At 37.9% G+C, this 21,896-nt stretch overlaps 2 non-coding genes and 1 pseudogene across 2 annotated transcripts; 2 read left to right on the plus strand and 1 right to left on the minus strand.

The window, feature by feature from the left end:
- Nucleotides 1-15,540: 15,540 nt before the first annotated feature.
- Nucleotides 15,541-18,350, minus strand: LOC116564667 (annotated as a pseudogene).
- Nucleotides 16,306-16,412, plus strand: LOC116565058. Its single transcript, XR_004275226.1, has one exon. It is a non-coding gene; the product is annotated as a U6 spliceosomal RNA (small nuclear RNA).
- Nucleotides 18,351-19,765: 1,415 nt separating the features above from the next.
- On the plus strand, nt 19,766-19,872 carry LOC116565069. The gene has a single exon (XR_004275234.1). It is a non-coding gene; the product is annotated as a U6 spliceosomal RNA (small nuclear RNA).
- The last annotated feature ends 2,024 nt before the right edge of the window (nt 19,873-21,896 follow it).

Below are 21,896 nucleotides of genomic sequence, written 5' to 3' on the forward strand. Positions count from 1 at the left end.
TGACAATGTCATACATTTTTGCAAATCTCTTTTATGTCTGGCTTAATAGAAAGCAGCTGGGTGCTCATACTGGCTTCTGGATTTAATCTGCTGCAATATTGCAAACCATGTGGACTCTGGAAAACTTCATTCTAATCTCATAAGAAGAGTAAAACAGCATTATAACATTATTGCAAAAATGTTTTAATTTTTAACACTTCCTGAAAGTGTTTCAGGATCCTCCAAGGGTGCCTGGATCTCTTTGAGACTGCTGTTCTAGACTAAAGTTGAGAATCCATGTAACTCTTTCTAAAAAAATTCAACCTCAAATCTCACCAGAAAATTTGTCACAATTCTACTAAAATTTGGAGCAATTAAAGCACTTTGTGAAGGAAGTCAGCCCTTTCTTTCATCAGCAAATTACATAGTATTTCTAGCAATTTCAAAGACCAATGCTTAGAATGCTAGTTCAAAAGTTTGCTGTACCTTCACTGTAGACCAGTATTTCTCAACCTCAGCACTATTGACATATTGGGTTAGACTATATATACATTTGTTAATATATAATTCACATATGACTGCATTTATTAAAAGTGCCTTTCTTTGAATTTCAGTCATACCAGGAGAGGCAATATGGCCATGGTGAAGCTTTGAAACCTAGTTTCTAATCTCATATCTGTAACTTTCTAGCAATGTGGCATTCTTTCCTGAATTTTTATTTCTTTTCTTTTGCAAAATGGGAATTAGCTATTGTAAAGACCATGGAGATGCCTATGCAAAGGTAGACTCTTATTAATAACCAGGCTATGATTCTGCCAAGCCAAAGAATCAAAATCAGTATAGACATGAAATGTGAACGCAAAGTCATATTCAAATGAAGCACATAATCCATACTATCTGATGGGGCCTTGGGGTTTAATGGAAGATGGAACTCATGAGAGAGTTTGAGCTGCGTGGTAGTAGGTCCTAAATCCAGACAGAGACATTCCTGCTGAATTTGATAAATTTAGTAGTCAATTCATCTCATTGTAAATTATCGCTATTCATTGCTTTATACTGGAGCAAGAGCCAATATATTAGGGAAACTCTATAGCAACTGGCAGTATCAATAAAGCATTTATAAATACCTATATATTATGTCTTTTTATTTTCACAACTAATTCAGAAGCAGTTTAAATATTTCTGCTGTTTCCAAGAGGCTTGATTTGAAGTTGGGATCCAGAAAGCTATTTAGCAGATGCAATAATATTTCTAGGGTACAGAAAGAAGAAAAGAAATTAGGTTCAATTTAGAAATATCTTAGGATTTTTCAGAATTCACAATTTTTACTTGCAAGTATCCAACCAAACAGCCTGTGTGTGCATAAGGGGGTGGAGGAAAAAGCAGTCAAGAAAAAACAGACAAATGTTACTAAGACAAAAATGTGAGACTGAGGAGGTTGCACTGATGTAGCACAGGACCAGGTTGAATGCCAGTGATGATCCTGAGAAAGTAATTATGAATCAAGAGTGTCTGATGGGAATACTTTTATAGGCCCAGATGAAGTAGTTGAGGTATAAACAACACAGAAGCTTGCCCAAGGGTCACCCAGCTAGGCAATAACAAAACCAGGACTCAAGTTTCAACTCTCTGAAACAAATCATGGGATTTCTTTTTTCCTTCAATACATCATCTTCAAATCAAAGTAGGAAACAGAATATGAAACAGAAGAGTTATATAGGACCAGTGGCCAAAAGCTTAGATACGCAGCAGCAATGTATGAAAAGTGTTTTGGATTTCTAATCCCAAAGCAAGGACTTCTTAGGTTAACATATTACCTGCTTTTAAATATGTAGAAGAAATATTATATTCTCCCTGAGTTTGGGATGGGATGGTAAACACACAATTTACAAAAGTTCAGGGGCTGGGCACTGTGGCCAGCCCCTGAATTTTTGTAAATTGTGTGTTTACCATCCCAACACGCCTGTAATCCCAACACTTTGAGAGGCCGAGATAGGAGGACCGCTTGAGCCCAGGAATTTGAGACCAACCTGGGCAACAGAGCAAGACTGCATCTCTACATTATTTTTTTTTTAATTAGCTAGATGGCATGTCATGTGCCTATAGACCCAGCTGCTTGGGAAGCTGAGGTAGGAGGGATGCTTAAGCCTAGGAGCTCAAGGCTGTAGTGAGTTGTGATTGTACCACTGCACTCCAGCCTGGGTGATAGGTCAAGACCCTGTATCAAACAATATAAATACACAACAAACAAACAATAAGTAAAATTCAGGGCTTGTCGCTTCAAAACAGTTACACAATGATTAAGTTTTGTAGATTAGGATTTTTTTTTAAAAAATTAAGTTGTGCAAGTTTGCTGTTAGGCATTTATAATCAAATTCATTTTTTATATTTTATATGAAAAATATAAAATAAATGTTAAACTATAAAAGTTGAATTTGATGTTTTATATTTTTAATTTATTTTAACTAAAAAGTTTTTAGGTCAGCTGTGAAAAATAAGTTAATATTTCTGCCACTTCACAAACTAAAAAATTAAAATACAGGTTACAGAGCAACACAAGAGCAGAATCTTTGGTCTTCGATCTTTTCTTTGGCTCACTGAACTGGATAGTGGGACAAAAAGCGATATTATTACTAAGCCAATCTAGAGTGCCCAGCACGCCCTTGTGCTGTGCAATGGAACATATTCATTTATAAATATCATGAGGAAATTCAGAGGAGACCTGGTAGTCTCACTGTGTGCTTTTTGTTTGTTTGTTTTGTTTTGTTTTTGAGACAGAGTCTCACCCTGTCGCCCAGGCTGGAGTGCAGTGGCGCAATCTTGGCTCACTGAAACTTCTGCCTCCCAGGTTGAAGCACTTCTCCTGCCTCAGCCTCCCAAGTAGCTGGGATTACAGGCACCAGCTACCACGTATGGCTAATTGTTTTGTATTTTTAGCAGAGACGGGGTTTCACCAGATTGGCCAGGCTGCGTTTGAACTCCTGACCTCAAATGCTCTGCCTGCCTCAGCCTCCCAAAATGCTAGTATTACAGGCGTGAAACACCGCACCCAGCACACCGTGTGCTTTTGAAGAGCAACAGGCTTACAGCTTTCAAAAGTGCTCTCACTCTGGGGTTAAAGCAGGTCACTTCATCATCACTGTCTCAAAACTTCTGTTCCCTCCAACCTTGGCTCCCCACTGCGCTACAACTCTTGAATTCCCTATCTCAGTGAACCCATAAGCACTGTTTTACCCAAGGCTGAACCTAGGTACCACCTTAGATTACTTTTCCCATTGCACAACCAGTATACCATCAAACCTGTTGCTTCTCAGTAATTACCCTCTTGAGTCCACCTCTCTTCCTTCTCCACTGCAACTTCGTTCAAGCCAACATGCTTCTAAGTGGCCTCCCTGCCTGCAGTCTTGTCCCATTCCAACGTTACACACATTGCCGCCAGACTATTTCCAGAGCAGAAATAGACTGTAGCTATTTCACTGCTTTAAAACCTTTCAGTTCTTTTTGGCTGATTGCCACCCACCCACTCTAATCTCCTTCATTCCTTCTTCAGGACGAATATGGTTTAGACGGCTTTATTGTGGTTTTGGAGACTTTCAGAATTTGGCCCTGTATCTCACCACCCTCATTTCCCCTCACTCTATTTTGTACTCTATGTTCCATCCTACAATCCCATGAAGGTACCTTGTTGCTGTTCTCGCCCTGTTTCCTGGCTTATATAAATGTAATATCTCTTACTTGCAACATCATTTTACCCTATTCCCCACTTCATTTCTTCTCCTTGAACCAATCCCCTAAATAAATCCTACAGATGTACTGGCTTCAGCTAACATGCTAATTTTTCCAGGAAGCCTCTCTGAGCCCTCTAAACTGGGTGAGTGTTCATCTTCTGGGCTGGTTGACAGCTGATATTGACTCCGAGTTAACACAAACGGCGTTGTTTTAAAATTGCATATTCATTGTGTGTTACCTCCATTATACTGTCAGAAATTTAACTGTGAAGACTGTGCCTTTTACTTATTTTTGTAACTCCACAATAGTTGGCATAAAAATTACACATCATTGGCTCTCAATGAATATTAATGAAAATAATAAATTATGTAATTAGTGAATACAGGGTTGATATTATGAAGGTCCCTATAAATTAAAATTGTATTTTTTGTGAGGCTTAACATATTAACACCTCTCTAGCCCTTGCCTAACACACATCAGTACTATACTACAGGGGAGTTTCATTATATTGTGTGAACTTAGCAAGTGTTCATTTTTGTTATTTTTCATTGGGAGTGGAGCAGAACACTACAGGTGGAGCTGTCATAAGCAACTCGACTTTAAACAAATTATTGGCTTTGGCCCCACCTTTGCCAATACTCGGGCTGCATCTTGGCCATGTCTTAAGATTCTACCATCTAGTGGAATCCCCAGCCTTGGTGTTTTGGCACTGGTTAAATAACCACATTTTTATGAATTAAGACATGAATCAGCAACTTCACGGAATCTATAAGTTAGTTCCTGGTGATGGTTTAGAAATGAACTTCTCAAACTTTAGCATGCATAAGCATTCTGGAGAATTTTGGAGATTTCCTAGTTCCCACTCTCGAAGATACTTGGCATCCAACATAGCTAGACCCCTATCTCTATAAAAAATAAAATAATTAGGCTGGGCATAGTGGTTCACTCCTGTAATCCCAGCACTTTGGGAGACTGAGGTCGTGGATCACCTGAGGTCACAAGTTCAACACCAGCCTGACCAATATGGTGAAACCCTGTCTCTACTAAAAATACAAAATTAGCTGAGTGTGGTGGTACATGCCTGTAATCCCAGCTACTCGGGAGGCTGAGGCAGGAGAATCACTTGAACCTGGGAGGTGGGCGTTGCAGTGAGTCAAGACCAGACCATTGCATTCCAGCCTGAGCAACAAAAGCGAAACTTCATCTCAAAAATAAAATAATAAAATAATTAGCTGAGTATTGTGGTGTGTATTTGGTAGTCCTTGCTACCTGGGAGGCTGAGGCAGGGGGATTGCTTGAGATCGGAGGTTGAGGTTACAGTGAGCTGTGATGACACCACTGCACCCCAATCCTCCAGCCTGAGTGACAGAGCAAGATCCTGCCAGAAAAAAAAAAGAAAGAAAAAGAAAAAAAAAACTTGGATCAAGTCTCAAGAATCTGCATTTTTAACAAGTTCCTAGGTAAAGCCAATGCTAGCAGTTCAAAGGTCATAACTCCCAGTAGCACTAGTTTAGACAGCAATCAGCAGTTATTTATTGAGATCTTGCAGTGTGAGAGACAAAACACATAGGTAGAGATCCTGCTAAAAGGGCAATCAATCAATTCCACAAATACTTAGAGTGCCTGCTGTGGCACCAAGTGCAGGTTTACACACCAGGACTCAGAGATATATAAGAAGCCAACGCTGTTCTCCAAGTGCTCTTGGTGTAGGGACAGAAATGGACACTGGCAACTCAGACTATGATACGGATTACAGCTATTGAGATAAGTAGCCTGCCTCCTTTAAAACATAAACTAGGCCGGATGTGGTGGCTCACGCCTGTAATCCCAGCACTTTGGGAGGCTGAGGAGGGCAGATCACTTCAGACCAGGAGTTTGAGACTAGCCTGGCCAACATGGCAAAACTTCATTTCTACTAAAAATGCAAAAATTAGCCTGGCGTGATGGTATACACCTGTAGTCTTAGGTACTCAGGAAGGTGACACACAAGAATCTCTTGAACCCAGGAGGTGGAGACTGCAGTGAGCCAAGATCACACCACTGTACTCCAGCCTGGGCAACAGAGCAAGACTCTGTCTCAAAAGAAAGAACAACAATAACATCAAAGCATAGACTAATACAGGTATACATGTAATGGATGAAAATAAGAGGGGATTTCAGGCTGACTACGAAAGGCTTTGAATTTCATCTTAAGAAATTTGTACGTACTTTTGTGTGTCCCAGGGAAAATAAGACTTTTGAAAAGGAGAATGATATTGACAGTTTCCGGAAACACTGATGGCAATTTCTGTTAGCAATTTGCATGGTTACATGAAGACTGACAATGGGAACAAGGAGACTGGTGAAGAGGTGACTGTTAGCATTCCAGCAAGAAGTAATGAGAGCATAAGGTAGAGAATGGCAGTAAAGTTGTAATTTTAATACAAATATATATCCCCTTTCAGGCACAGCAAAAGAACTCCTGGAGTGTTCTTATTCCTCAGATGATAATCGAGGCCCTATGAAGGCCCTATAAATCAATTCGTTGGCTATTTCTTCATGTTGAAATGAAGGCAGGCATCAAGTCTGTTTTGTTTACTAATGTTTTTGCAGGATATAACATAATGCCTGGCACACAGTGGGTGCTAAATAAATATGTATTCATTGACTGCCACACAGGGAAAGGCCATAGGTATTATCTAACCTTATTCCTTCATTATTTGTTCATAAGCAGGGAAACTGAGGCTAGAAACAGGAGGAATTGACTAAAAGCATACATCAAGTTGCCACTAACCCTAGGACTGGAACCCACATGTCTTGACTGCCAGTCCAGTGCTTTTTAACACCAAGCTGGGTTGTCAGGCTTCCATTTTTGTGTTCAGGGGTAATAAGCTACTTCTGCATGACCTCATTGTTTTCTATTTGTCTGCCACATGCTGTGGTCTGGCAGACAGCAACTCATTTAAGTCTTCTTGCAGCCAATGGCATCCTTGACTCAGACAATAAAGCGTGTTTTTCTCTAGTCTGTATCCCATTTCTAGTGGTTTGTTTTCCTCTACTCTGTTTTCCACTACAAGTGGATCACAACTTAATTCCACAAGCCTTTCCAATGAAGAAAATGAAACAGTTTAACAAGTAGCAACTGCTTGGAGATAATCCTCCAACTACATCTTCAGCCGAAAAATGTATCACATGGAAAATACACCAGCACCTCTTGGCCAAATCTCTCTATTGAAATGTTCCCAAATGTGTCCCCAATAAAGTCCCTCAGGAAACACATTGTCTTGGCCTCAGAATGTGTGCTCTGGAGAAAATAAACAGGAAGAGAGCAGTAGTACTAGAACTTTTAAAGGGAAATCAGACAGGCTCCTACCATTTGCACTGCTCCATCTGTGTAATGCCTTGGTTACATACATGCTTCATTGCAATCTAGAGCTGCATGTGCCGGAGACAATAAACAGCACCGAGTTATAATTCCAAAGTCACGATGTTGGTCACTACTCATAGGGTGTGTGGCCTCAAAGCCACTTTAACTCTGAGCTAATTTCTTCATATGTAAAAGAAAATATTAATACCTTGCTGATTCACTGACAGCATTTAGAGAGTAAATGTATGTGAAAGTGCTCAGGGTTTCTGATATAGTCATGTGTGCAAACATATACTAAGAAAAATAAATGTTCACGTGAGTCATTCCTGTATACATGTATAGCCATATTGCTGTGTAGGGATGTGAAAGATACTTCTTAGTAACATATCCAGAGTGATCTAGGGCCATCACGTCTATGTTTATATTTCCTTCAGATACAGTAACTTTTATTTATTGAGTGCTTGCCCTATGCTAGGCACTTTAAGCATAGTATACATCTGTTAATACTTAACAGTTATGGGCTGGGCATGGTGGCTCACGCCTGTAATCCCAGCACTTTGGGAAGCTGAGGTGGGCAGATCACAAGGTCAGGAGTTCGAGACTGTAAGGCTGGTTGCCTCGCCAGGAGTTCAGACACACCCATCTCCCTCCCCGCTTGAAAATTACATTATCAGAGTATGCCCATCATCTAGCCCCACCTTGGAAATCCCCTCTGCACTTGGCACCTAACCCCACCGTTGGAAATCCCCTCTGCACTCAGCACTTAGCCCGCTCACCTGAAATCCCACCTACCTACCAATAGCAGCTCACCCCGTCCACATCCTGTTTCTCCAAATCCAAGCAAACGCCTTCACTCCCTATAAAACCCCACTCCTGAGAGGAGTCAAGCACGACTTCCCTGGCCCCTCTCCTCAGGACCACAGAACCTCGCCCGGGAGCTGAATAAATTGGCATCTAATTTTCTTGTGCTGACCTCAGTTTCCTCGTTTTTAACTCGGTAATAAACCTACAGAGAATAAACTTTACAGAGACCAGCCTGGCCAATATAGGGAAACCCCATCTCTACTAAAAATACAAAACTTAGCTGGATATGGTGCGGGTGCCTGTAGTCACAGCTACCCAGGAGGCTGAGGTAGGAGAATCACTTGAATCCAGGAGGCAGAGGTTGCAGTGAGCCAAGATTGTGCCACTGCACCCTCAGACTGGGCAATAGAGTGAGACTCCATCTCAAAAAAAAAAAAAAACTTAACAGTTATGAAATGTAGAGATTATCTCCATTCCACAAATGAAGCAAACAGAGTTTCAAGAGATAAATGACCTTGCTCAAATGCAAAAACTTAGAAGTGGTAGTGCAGAAATTCAAACACAGTGTGTCTAATTACAAAGTCTATTGTCTTTCTTATACCACATGAGTGTGAGCTTAAACCTTACATTTTATTTAAGGTCAGAAAAATTTGGGTGTTTCAGTTTTTCCAAGGAGAGAACAAATTTACTGCATTACCTAGAAGAGATAAAGAAATAACATACTCAATTTTTTTAGTATTTCAATTATTATAATATCAGTGATAGTGTTGGTATGGCTTTCTGAGACAATACAATGTATAATATGGAATAAAACAAAGGTCTAATGATGTGACATTCTAATTACATATATTTATTGTTCTTGAGAACTAAGATACTTGACATGCTAGAGAAAGAAGATAAAGACGTTATAAGGGTGTCAGGCCTCCAAGTCCAAGCCTGGCCATTATAGCCTTCGTGACCCCCATGTACACCACTGGCTGGTCCCCAGGAGCCAAAAAGTCTGAAGTAACCAGATGGCCACAAAATACTTTCTCATTTATCTTTTGAAATTTCTTTTGACTTATAAACTATTCAGAAGTGTATTATTTAGTTTCCAAATATGAAGGACTTTTTCAAGTATCTGTCACTGATGAATATCTCATTTAAGTCCATTGTGGTCAGATACATTGTACGATTAAATCCTTTAAAATTTATTGAGACTTGTTTTATGGCACAGAATATGGTATATATTTGGTAAATTTTCTGTGTACACTTATATATGTGCATTCTGTCCTTATTAAGTACAGCGTTATAGAAACGTCAGTTAGTTCAAGTTGGTTATTAACAATTGTTCAAGTCTTTGGTAGAGTCACTGATTTTCCGTCTACTTGTTTGATCAATTATTGAGAGGGTTATTAAAACGTGCAGCTAGTTGTGAGTTTGTCTATTTCTACTTGCATTTATATCAGTATTTTTTAGTTACTTTCTTTTAGAAACTCTGTTAAGTGTATAAATTAGTAGCATTGTTATGTCCTCTTGATTAACTGAACCCTTTATCATTATGAAATGGGCTTCATTGCCCCTCATACTTTTCCTTTGGAAAGCATACTGCAGGTATTGATCGACTTACGACCTATGCAACTTACAACAATTCGACTTTACTACCACAATCGCTAGCCATGACTGCTCCGCGTCTGGCAGCGCAAACGTTGCCCAGCTGGGCGTACGACAGTGTGGACCAGCTTCCGGCAGCACTACCATCTCCGCATGCACCATTTCAACTGTACATATAGCCTACTCAACTTACGACCAAATCGTGTTACAACCGGTCTGCCAGTCCCAATCATGGTCGTAAGTCGAGCACTAGCTGTATTGCATAATCATAGCTAGAGGGAAATTTTTCTTCATGGAAGTATTTGTAAATATTAAGGCGTAATAGAATTAAAATCTTCCAATTTTGCACCCTGTAATAAATAAAAGGACCTTGGCATTGATCATTAATGACTGTCAATATTACAAAAAGAGTAACAATGAGATGCTATATGACTGCTGATAGAGGAAAACAACAATATTTATTAGAATCAGGAAATAATTACTAATTACCAAATATTTATTTATTTTGAGATAGAGTCTCTTTCTGTCACCTAGGCTAGGGTACAGTGGTGCAATCTTGGTTCCTACAGCCTCAAACTCCCAAGCTCAAGTAATCCTCCCACCTCAGCCTCCCAGATAGCTTGAACTACAGATGTACACCACCATATCCAGATAATTTTATTTATTTTTTGTAGATAAGTTTACTACATTTCCTAGGCTGTTATCAAGCTCCTGTATTCAGGTGACCTTCCAAATCCAGCCTCCTAAAGTGCTAGGGTTACCATGCCTGGCCAACTTTTTTAAAGCTGACAAACACCACAAATGTAAAAAAAAAAAAAATCCAAAAATTACATAAGATTTTTTATTACTTAACTATCTGATATAGCTCTATAATCTTTTTTTCTATACCTTTGGTTCCATACAGTTTGACTCTCTTCATAAGATAGTAATGTTTTGATATTGTATTCTACATGCACTATAAGGATAATTCAATATTTGCTCTAGCATGATTGAGGAAAGTTTTTTGATTCTTGAGTTTAAAAGAATTTCTTTCAACTTTATAACTCACTATTCAATATGTCATAGACAAAAGCAATTCAAATGCTTTTGAAATTGTCTGACATGGTATATTGGGTTACCTAATTATATGATCAAGTAATAACTATATTACATGAATTGAATCATTGATAGAAAATGCAGAAACACTTTTTTTCTTCAGACCATTTCACTGTGTCAAAAGCAATTTTGCATGTTGTTTTATCTGAAAGCTCCAGAATTGTCAGGGCAATGTAAAAGCAGATATGTGCAGAGACGATCCCATATGTTGGGATATGTAAGACTTAAATATTCACTCTCAGACGTACTATTACAGCATTACTTTGCGCTTGACCCCGCCAAACACAGATATTACAATACATTCTATTTTGCATAGTTTCTACTCAAATTTTGAAACAAAGATTATGTTTATAACTGCATACCCTGCAATACCAACTGTATTTTCATAAGGAGAGATCTTCCTATGGATTAGGAGCTAATAAGAAATTAAATGTCAGTTGTTACATTTATAGTTCGAAAAATTTCCCGCACATTATCTTCTGAATCAATGCATTTGAAACCATGTTTTTCTTTCCACTAGCCTATATTTTGTGTGCTGGGTCACACAGCATTCATTCTTATTACACTATGACCTCTGGCTCTGCCTCATGAAGCTGCTTTGCTGGATGAGTGGACACAGTGGCCATAGGCATATTCCTGAAAATCATTCCTGCCCAGATTAGTAATAACTTACTTAAAAAAAAACTTTTAATTTAAAAATAGCCTCAAACTTACAGAAAGTTTCTAAAAATAAACACAATAAAAGAATAACTGTATAGACCCTTACCCAGATTTACCTATAGCTAACATTTTAATTCATTTGCGTTATTATTGTATGTGCTTTTTTTCCTCCAGTTACTTGCTAGTTTATTCATTACCATGTGGATTCATAAATTTCTATTCATTCAATGATTTATAATACATTACTGTATTTAATTTTCAGTCACCAAATTGTCTCATGCGTGGCCATTGGGAGCCCCTTTAAGCTGGCTCCTGAGTCTCTGTACATGTTTATGTTCTTGTTGAACAAGTTGTTCTGCATGCTTACTTTATATCTGCCTCAACCCTGGTACCATCCATAAGTCCAGAAAGCCCTGATTCCTGTTAGTGGAGATGGTAGTGGAGACACATTTCTGTGTGCTAGATCTGCATGCTCATTGCTACTGGTGTATAGCACTCAAATAGTTTTATCTTCGGTAAATGCAAGCCACATAAACATATTGCAGCGAACACAAACTAAGTGTGTTCCCGACTTGTTTTCCCTACGGCCACTCCAAGGGCACACCTCATTAATAGAAGAGTAACAAAAGGGTGTTGAAATGATATGAATATTTTGTAAACTTGATAGTAACATAAGACCACATGGTTGCAGAAGAAATCCTCCCAGGCCTTAAGAAGAGTCTGTAGAAACTGACTTTCATTAGCTCTATGGTAAATCTGCATTGGTCAGCTGAAAAGTTGATGCCATTCTATAAACCCTTTCTTATATTGCTGGAGAGACATCAATAAAAATAGCCCTTGCAAAATCAACGAAATAGGCTAATCAACTAAGATTTTTTATGGAAGTTTTTGATTCTACATTTTTTGATTTCTTTAAACTCTTGATCAGGTTCTTAGTGTCCACTGTCTTGACGTTTCTCAATGGGCCACTATTTACCATACTTCTTATTGACTACTGTGTATTCGAAATTACTGAAAAAAGATAAATGATTTGAAATTATTCCTTATCAACTCAACTATAAAAAATTGTTTTTCTGGTGTTTCTAGTGACAGGAGCACAGACTTTGGGATTAACAGGCCTTTGAATAATTACTAAATGACTACAACTAATTGGTTCAAGGCCTAGCATGCCTAACTAAGATGTCCATCTATTTGCTCTCTACAGTCTTCAAAGTGATAAGAGTTGTCATTGCTATAGAACTAAAAGAGAATTCATTCTAGTTTAACAGAAAGGTATTGGCCATTGGGATGAGGCAGTCCTTGGTTCAATTAACAATGAGTTAGGCTTATTGTTGCTTTCCTGGAGTTCTGTGCACATCGTAAAAATTAACACAATGCTAAGCATGCTGCTAAGTTGCTGTCATGCTCTATGTATTACAATTCAGGTATCTTATATATAAAATATATCTATTTAATAGCATGGGTACTTTGAAATTATTTATAGAATTTTTTTCCTATGGAAAATTACAAGGTAATTTAGAAATATACTACTCAAAAACTAACATTTAGATCATTAATATATCAACATATTGCTAAGTTAGAAACTGACTAAATACAGTATGTGTGCTTTTATGAGTATACGTTGGAATGTATACAATATTATTAACTTAATTCTTCTAATTTAACAATCAGTAACATGGAGATCAAGATGAGAACTAGAGTTTGACTGGGTAATCTAAGAATTTAGAGATTTTCAGCATGCAGACTTATCTGTGGAGCTGTTTCATTTTTCAAAAATCTTCTGAGTATTTAATGACATTTATAAAAATCAACAATGTCAGTTTAGTCTGTTTCCCAGGGAAGATTTAATTAGAAAGGCAAAACTAATGCTGTCAGTTTGAATATCAGTCTGTATCCAGAAATTTTCTTTAAGAGAAAGTGATGGGCACAGTTGCTCATGCCTATAATCCTAGCACTTTAGGTGGCCAAGGTGGGTGGATCACCTGAGGTCAGGAGTTCCAAGACCAGCCTGGCCAACATGGCAAAACCCTGTCTCTACAAAAAATACAAAAATCAGCCGGGCATGATGATGGTGTGTTCTAGGCTGAAGCAGAAAAATCTCTTGAACCCATGAGGCAGAGATGGCAGTGAGCCAAGATTGTGCCACTGTACTGCAGCCTGGGCAACAGAGACTCCATCTCAAAAAAAAAGAAAGAAAGAAAAAAAAAAATGTGTAAATCACATGGACTTGCTGTGCTTTGAATCCCCAAGTAAAATCAAATTTTAAAATGATTATACAGCCATCCAAGGTAATTATTTAACAAACGTAATGCTTCTAATTTATTTATTTGTTTGTTTGTTTTGAGATAGAGTTTTGCTCCTGTTACCCAGGATGGAATGCAATGGCATGATCTCAGCTCACTGCAACGTCCACCTCCCAGGTTCAAGTGATTCTCCTGCCTCAGCCTCCCAAGTAGCTGGGATTACAGGCATGTGCCATCACGCCTGGCTAATTTTGTATTTTCAGTAGAGACAGGGTTTCTCCGAGTTGGTCAGGCTGGTGTTGAACTCCCAACCTCAGTTGATCCGCCCACCTCAGCCTCCCACCAAAGTGCTGGGGTTATAGGCGTGAGCCACTGTGCCCAGCCAATGCTTCTAATTTTTAAATAGAAGTATGAAATTTATATTCAAAATACTCAAAGTAATTTTTTTATCTGTCACAAGTTTCTGAGAGAAGCATCCAGGAACCCAACACCTACATGTTTTAGTGAAAAACAATTTGAACTCCGGCAGTGACTTGCACAGGTGCCTGAATTTGAGCCTTCTAAGATCTTGTTACATCTTCATTAAGAGTTAGTAGTTGAAGCCGCCCATTCTACTACAAAGTAGTTTGGCCTATGCATTGAAGGTCATGAAATCAAGCCCTATTTCTGCCAGCGATTATCTCTATGATTTTGAGAGCCATTAGTCCTCAGGATTCTCAGAGGCACCATATATTAAATGAGAAAAACTAACTGTATTACTACTATTCAACATATTACCCACAGAATGATGCCAGTTTTGAAAGTTTTTGTTACTAATGTGAGATTAAATGAGTACAGAAAGTGAGAGCAAATATTTAAAAACCTTTCACAGCATTCTGACAGAGTAATTTTATTTCTGCTGAATTTACTAAAACATGGGGCTTAATTTTTAGTATCTTTTAATCTAATAACTCATTATTTTATTTTTTTTCCAAAAGTATTGATATCTCACAGATTGTGGAAAAATACGACCAAAATCTAGTTATTTTCACAGAAACAGGATGAAATTGATCCTCAGAGAGTGTTTTTTTGTTCTAGTAAATTCTACTTCTAGTATACTCTACCATTTTATTTTAGGAAACTTCATTAGAAAAGGAGCAATTGTACAACTCTCAGTTTCCTCTAAGCTAGACAATTAATAACAGCACAGGAAAATGTAGTTTTAGCCAAAGTTCCTACCATTTGCCAACCAATTTTGATTATGAAAGGCTGTCTGGATTAGTCATGTAGTAGCTAATTTGAACTTGTTCAGACAAAATCAGAAAGGAATTATAACACTGGCTATGATGTGAAGCAATAAATAGAACACATGCTGTTTCCAGTTGTTTTAGGAGAAAACATTTTCTAATTCTAGTTCAGGAAGAAATGCCAAATTTCCAAAGGCATCTACTCATTAACGTTTAATGCAGAAATTGTGGAAGGATATTCTTGACTAAATATAATAGACCAAGATGCTCACATGCTTCAGCATTCAAGAAATGAAAATTAAATGTTAAATATTTATACATTTTTGGTACTTGCTCTGAAACCCATAGAAAATAACCATGACTAGAAATCTTGTGTAGATTTCCAGTTGGCCTAGATATTATTTAACAGAAAAATCATGAGATTTGAATTTGTAAGACAAACTATAGCTCCATTTCTACCAATGTTACTTGATCATTTACCACTGCAGGACACAGACATATGTTGAATGAGGGAATTAAACAGATACATTAAAAATGCCTCATTTCCAACAACCTGTGTTCCAATATAATCCTGTTTCCTGGTTCTAAAAGAGATAACATTTAATCCTCATTTTTACCCTACATAAGCAAATGACTGACCTTCGAGCCATTAGAAATCCAGCAGTGTGGCCGGGTGCAGTGGCTCACGCCTGTAGGCCCAGAATTTCAAGACCAGTCTTGCCAAGATGGTGAAACCTCGTCTCTACTAACAACTACAAAAAGATTAGCTGGGTGCGGTGGCAGGTGCTTGTAATCCCAGCTACTCCAGAGGCTGAAGCAGGAGAATCACTTGAACCTGGGAGGGAGAGGTTACGGTGAGCCAAGATCATGCCACTACACTCCAGCCTGGAAAACACAGTGAGACTCCATCTCAAAAAAAAAAAAAAAAAAAAAAGCCACCAATGTTTAAAATATTTTTAAAAAACAGTTTTATTCTTTTATTTTTTAATATTTTAGACTTTGAAGCCAATGATTAGAATACCTAAAAATGACAACTTTTTGTTAGTAATGATGATGTTACTCACCATTGCTCACAGGCTGACTGCAAGCTCTTTTTCATAGCTGGAATGGGTTTAGGCTAATCAAGTTATATTTCTTCAACTCTTTCTTTCATTATTAACAGTTCGGACTAATTCAGACTTGGAATAAAAATGAAGCAAAACCACCTAAGCAAAAAAAAGAGGATTTATCTCAAATTTAGATTTGTGGTACAAGGTGATAGATATCACTGGACAAAAATTCTTGATCTATGTATAGAAGGTGTTGGAATGCGTTTTTTTTTTTTTTTTTTTTTTTTTTTTTTTTTACTATTGTGACTAGTATTGCTACATTTTGAGTGATGACATTCTATTTGGAAAATCATGAAGGAGACCTATATCACAATACCCACATGCTGAAATTAAGAAAGCAATAATGACACTATTTTTTGTTTTATATAAAATTAGCTTTCAAAATGATTAACTTTATATTTATGTTGGAATGAACTATAAAGAATTTTAATAATTTCAATAAATTTTCAAACTGGACAATGTCTGTGGACTTGCTGCATCACAATTTTTTGGTGAAATGTTAGAAAATATAGACAATTTCTGTGCTCGCTTCGGCAGCACATATGCTAAAATTGGAACGATACAGAGAAAATTAGCATGACCCCTGCATAAGGATGACACGCAAATTTGTGAGGCATTCCATATTTTTTTCAGGAAGCATAAAGTAGTATGAAAGGTTTGAAGAATTTTTTTTTACAAGGCTAGTTCTAAATTAACAGCATATAAAAATTCTGTCTAAATTAAGAAATAGTATAAGGATATAATCCCAAGTAGATGGGATTACAGAGCGTGTGCCACCGTGCCCCACTGAGATCTTTTGATTAAGCTATCAATAAAGGCTAAGAGCATTTAGACTTATAAATTCCTTGAATGAGACCCCTTGCTCTCTGTGGTTTTCTCATTTCAAGGCAGCATGACATTGTCTCTGAAGCTGTTCCTGAAGGAAAAGAGGTAGCAGACGGCCAGCGTTCTAACATGATTCATAACAAGGCTAAGTGAATGTGTACAACCTATAAGGCAGCAGCTCTCTGCCTCTGGTGGGCATCAGAAATGCCTGCACACCTCTCTAAACATACAAGGGTTTGGACCTCACTCCCTACATCCAAAGGTGGAGCTCCAGGTAGATAGGTCTTGCCAAAGTTTAGTTGGCCATTCTGATGTGTACCACAGAAAGCTAACTATTGGTGCAATGTGTCTGCCATGCAAATTCACAATCATTATTTGCATAAGTGGGGATATTTTATCAATGGTGCATTTTACAAGATCACCACTGTAAGAGTTCCTTCATTTGTCTACCCTGGCTGCGGACTACCAAGCATCAGGCAGCTGTAAAATGTTAATTCCCTTCACAACCAAAGTTAGAATTTTAAATGAACTTTTGCTTTTCATGCTTTGCTTCTTATGTGTTAGCATTTAGGATGTACTTTTTTACTTATTTATAGCTAGTTTCACTGAAAATTCTTCTGTTCTTAGTGTGCTTCTAATCTCTTGTTTTAATGATAAAGAGATTTGTACATTCTAAAAAAAAAAAAAACAAACAAAAAATTATAGAAAACATTCATCTTGGCAACTTCTAATAAAAAGAAAAAAAATTCCTGATTTTAACTTACTACTGATTTTTACTAAACTTTTAAGCTTTGTTTTACGCAACAGGATGGCAATTTCTTTCCCCGGTTATTAATACCCAGATTGCTTCAAATCCCCAAAAGGGAATTCCAAAACATCATGCTGTAGAATTCCTATGCCTTAGCTTCTGCAGTGTTTCTCTGCAAAGGAGCATGATGACCCCAGCCTTCCTAACTTCACTCTCGGAGCTGTACAAATGTATTATTGGACAAGATCTGGTGCCAACTAGTGAATGCTCTGGCCCCTTCTGAGGGCTCTCCAGATTTTTGTGAATGAGATGTCATTAGTCATCCACCCATTCAATGTTTCTCTGGTGTTTCCACAACATCAGATTCATAGATAAATTTCTGAGCCTCATTTCCTGTTGAAGCTGAATTTTCCGTTGTAATACATACCAAGTAATACATATGAGCCCATAATCTGCCACAATTTGGATGATATCTTCACTCTTCCACAAATTAGGAACGCCAAAGGACTCCAATAAATCTACCCCCACAAAGCAAATGGACCTTTGGTGCACCTTTCATTTTTTGGCTTTAGGGGATTTCTTTTGACCAGAATCTTGCCTTTGTGCAGTCCACTTCCTCTTCCATCCAGGCCTTTCTAGTGTAGGTGAGTTCTTCTGGGGATTATAGTTACTGGCCTTCAGTTTTTCTCGATGGTGTCTTAGCACCTTGACAGTCTCTATCCACTCATTCTAAAGACTTTCTTATGTATCAATTCCACCCCATTTGGAATTCTTGGTGGCAGGTTCTGCCATGATGACCTGGTGATGAGCAGCAATGAGTCCTTTCTTCTCGTATGCATCACCAACAGGAGAGTATGCCTCTGACAACTCTATATCTTCCTATTCCATTCATATAATCCTTGCCAGCTCAAACAACCTGAGATGCATGTTGGTGATAGAATTAAAGGAACCACAAGCAAAAAGAAGCACTTCTGTCTTCTATGAATTTTCCATGGCAAGAACTTAAAGTTATCGATCTAAATGGAAAACTGTGACACCTCCCTTGTTGTGTTTACAAAGGAAATTCTTTGAATCCGAAGTGTCTTGCAAGGTAGGCTACTGGAACCATTCCAACTAGTGTGGCAAAGTCTTCTCTAAGGTGGGCTAGGAAAATTGTTTTATATCAAAATTGTAATTAACACCTTCACTGTCCACCAGCCCAAGTGTTCCTGGAGACTCAATTGTTTTTCTAATCTGTTTCATTTATTTCTGCTCTAATTTTTACTTCCTTCTTCTTGTCAAATTTAGATTTATATTTTCCCAATTTTTCTAGTTTCTTGAAGTGTCAAGCAAGGTTCTTTTTCCTTTCTTTCTTTCTCTTTCTTTCTTTTCTTCCCTCCTTCCCTGACTCCCTCCCTCCCTTCCTTCCTTCCCACCTTCCTGCCTTCTTCCTTCCTTCCTTCTTTCCTCCCTTCTTTTCCTTTTCCTTCTTTCCTTCCTTCCTTTCTTCCTGTTTTCCTTCCTTCCTTCTTTCCTTTCTTCCTCTTTTCCCTCCCTCCCTTCCTTCCTTTTTTTTGATGCAGGCAGTTTTCACCGTAAATCTCCCGCATAGGGAATAAATCTTATTGCTGCATTCCATAAGCTTTGATGTGTTGTGTGTCCATTTTCATTTGTCTTTTGATTTCTTTTCTGACCAGAAGAAGTAATTTGGTTATTCAGGAGCATGTTTAATTTCCACATATGTTTTAATTTTCCAAAGTTCTTCCTGTTATTGATTTTTAGTTTCGTAACATTGCGGTTGGAAAAGATACTTGATATAATTTCAATCTTCTTAAATTTGTTAAGACTTGTTTTGTGGCCTAACATATTATCTATCCTGGAGAATGTTCCATGTAAACTTGAGAAGAATGTTTGCTCTGCTGCTATTGGATGTAATGTTTTGTATTTGTCAGTTAGGTCAATTTGATCTACTGTGTTATTCAAGTCTATTGTTTCCTTGCTGATTTTCTGAGTGAATAATTTATCCATTGTTGACAGTGGGGTACTGAAGTCCTCTAATATTGTTTTGCTATCAACTTCTCCCTTAAGTTCTATTAATATTTGCTTTATATATTTAGGTGCCCTGAAGTTGGATGCACACATGTTTACAATAGTTATATGCTCTTGATGAATTGACCTCTTTATCATTATAAAGTGACCTTCATCTGTTTTGAGTGAAGGTCTGTTTTGTCTAATACAAGTACGGCTCTCTTTTGGTTGCCATTTGTGTGGAATATCTTACGCCATCCCGTCACTTTCAGGATATGTGTTTCCTTGAGGCTAAAGTGAGTCTCTTGCAGGCATTATATTGTTGTATATTGTTATTTAATCCATTCAGCCACCCTATGTCTTTTGATTGCAGAGTTTAATTTATTTACATAAATAGTTACATGTTTACTTTGGCAGCACATATAATGAAAGTAAAATCATACAGAGATGATTACCATGGCCCCTGTGGAAGAATAACATGCAGTAATGTGAAGCAGTCTATATTTTTACAGTGTAGTGTTTTTATTAGTTTTCTCTTTGAGTGTTTGCTAGTTTGTTTATGTAATCAGTGCGAGGTTTTCATCATTTTAAAATAATGAGTTATAAGGTATTATTTGCAAGTCTCATGATAAACTCAAATAAAAATACATACAACAAATACACAGAAAATAAAAAGCAAGACATTAGAACAAACCTACCAAGAAAGTCATCTTCACTAAAAAGAAAACAGGAAGAAAAGAATGAAGGAAGAAAAGGCCACAAAACAGTAAGAAAAATAACAAAATAGCGGGGGTGCTTAATTTTCAATAATAACATTGAATGTAAATGGAATCCATTTAAAAGGTGTAGAATGGCTGAATGGATTTAAAGAATAATAATCTGTTGCCTACAAGAAACACTCTCCACCTATAAAGACACATGTAGATTGAATATAAAGAGAAGGAAAAAAGATATTCCATGCAAATAAAAATCAAGAAAGAGATGGAATAGCTATACTTATATCAGACAAAACAGATGTAAAAACAAAAAACTATTAAAAAAAACAAAGAAGGTTATTATATAATAACAAAGTGGTCAACTTAGCCACAGGATATAACAATTATAAATATATATACATGCAACACCAGAGCATACAGATATATAAAGCAAATATTATTAGAGCCAAAGAGAGATTTACCCCAATGCAATAATAGCTGGAGACTTTAACATCCCATGTTCAGCCTTGAACAGATAATCTGCAGAAAAGAAAATCAGCAAAGAAACACCAGGCTTAATCTGCACTATAGACCAAATAGACCTGTGATGGTAATACCTAACATCAACTTGATTGGATTGAAGGATACAGGATATGAATCCTGGGCCTGTCTGTGTGGGTGTTGCCAAAAGAGATTAACCTTTGAGTCAGTGGGCTGAGGAAGGCAAATCTGCCCTTAATCTGGTAGGCATCATTTAATCAGCTTCCACTGAATATAAAGCAGGCAGAAAAACGTCAAAAGACAAGATTGGGGTAGGCTTCCAGCCTACATCTTTCTCCCATGCTGGGTGCTTCCTGCCCTCGAACATCGGACTCCAAGTTCTTCAATCTGGGGACTTGGCCTGGCCCTCCTGGCCCCTCAAGCTTGCAGACAGCCTATTGTGGGACCTTGTGATTGCGTAAGTTAATATTTAATAGGCCAGGCGCAGTGGCTCCCACCTGTAATCCCAGCACTTTGGGAGGGCAAAGCAGGCAGATTACTTGAGGTCAGGAGTTCAAGACCAGCCTGGCCAACATGGTGAAACCCTGTCTTTACTAAAAATACAAAAATTAGCTGGGCATGGTGGCTCATGCCTGTAGTCTCAGCTACTCAGGAGGCTGGGGCAGGAGAATCACTTAAGCCCAAGAGGTGGAGATTGCAGTGAGCCAAGATGGCATCACTGCACTCCAGACTGAGCAACAGAGTAAGAAACCCTCTAAAAAATAAATGAATAAATAAACAAATAAATTAAAGCTGGTGGTGTTTTTCTCAGCAGCGCTTTCTCAATTTTTTTTTTTAAGACAAAGTCGTGCTGTCCCCCAGGCTGGAGTAGTGGCATGATCTCTGCTCCCTGCAACCTCCACCTCCCAGGTTCAAGCAATTCTTGTACCTCAGCCTCCTGAGTAGCTGGGATTACAGGTGTGAACCACCACGCTCAGCTAATTTTTAGTAGCAACGGGGTTTCACTATATTGGCCAGGCTGATTTCAAACTCCTGACCTCAAATGAGCCACCCACCTTGGCCTCCCAAAGTACGGGGATTACAGTGAGCCACAACACCTGGCCCAACTCTCTTAAATGTTGTTTATTTTTCAGGAAACAGATTGGATATCGCTGCTTACCCACAAAGAAAGCCACATCAATAATTTTTTTGAGGAAGATCTTTCTTTATGGAAATTTACATGTAAAGTGGCTATGAAATGATGCCCCTTATGAACTTAGAATCTTTTGCCTAATAGACAAGGCATTGAAAACAAAACAAACAAAAACCCAAAAAACAGAAAGCAAAAAAAAAAAAA

This window comes from Sapajus apella, unplaced genomic scaffold (genome assembly GCF_009761245.1).
Source record: "Sapajus apella isolate SASKATOON/1434 unplaced genomic scaffold, GSC_monkey_1.0 scaffold38, whole genome shotgun sequence".
In the NCBI taxonomy this organism is placed as follows: Eukaryota; Metazoa; Chordata; class Mammalia; order Primates; family Cebidae; genus Sapajus; species Sapajus apella.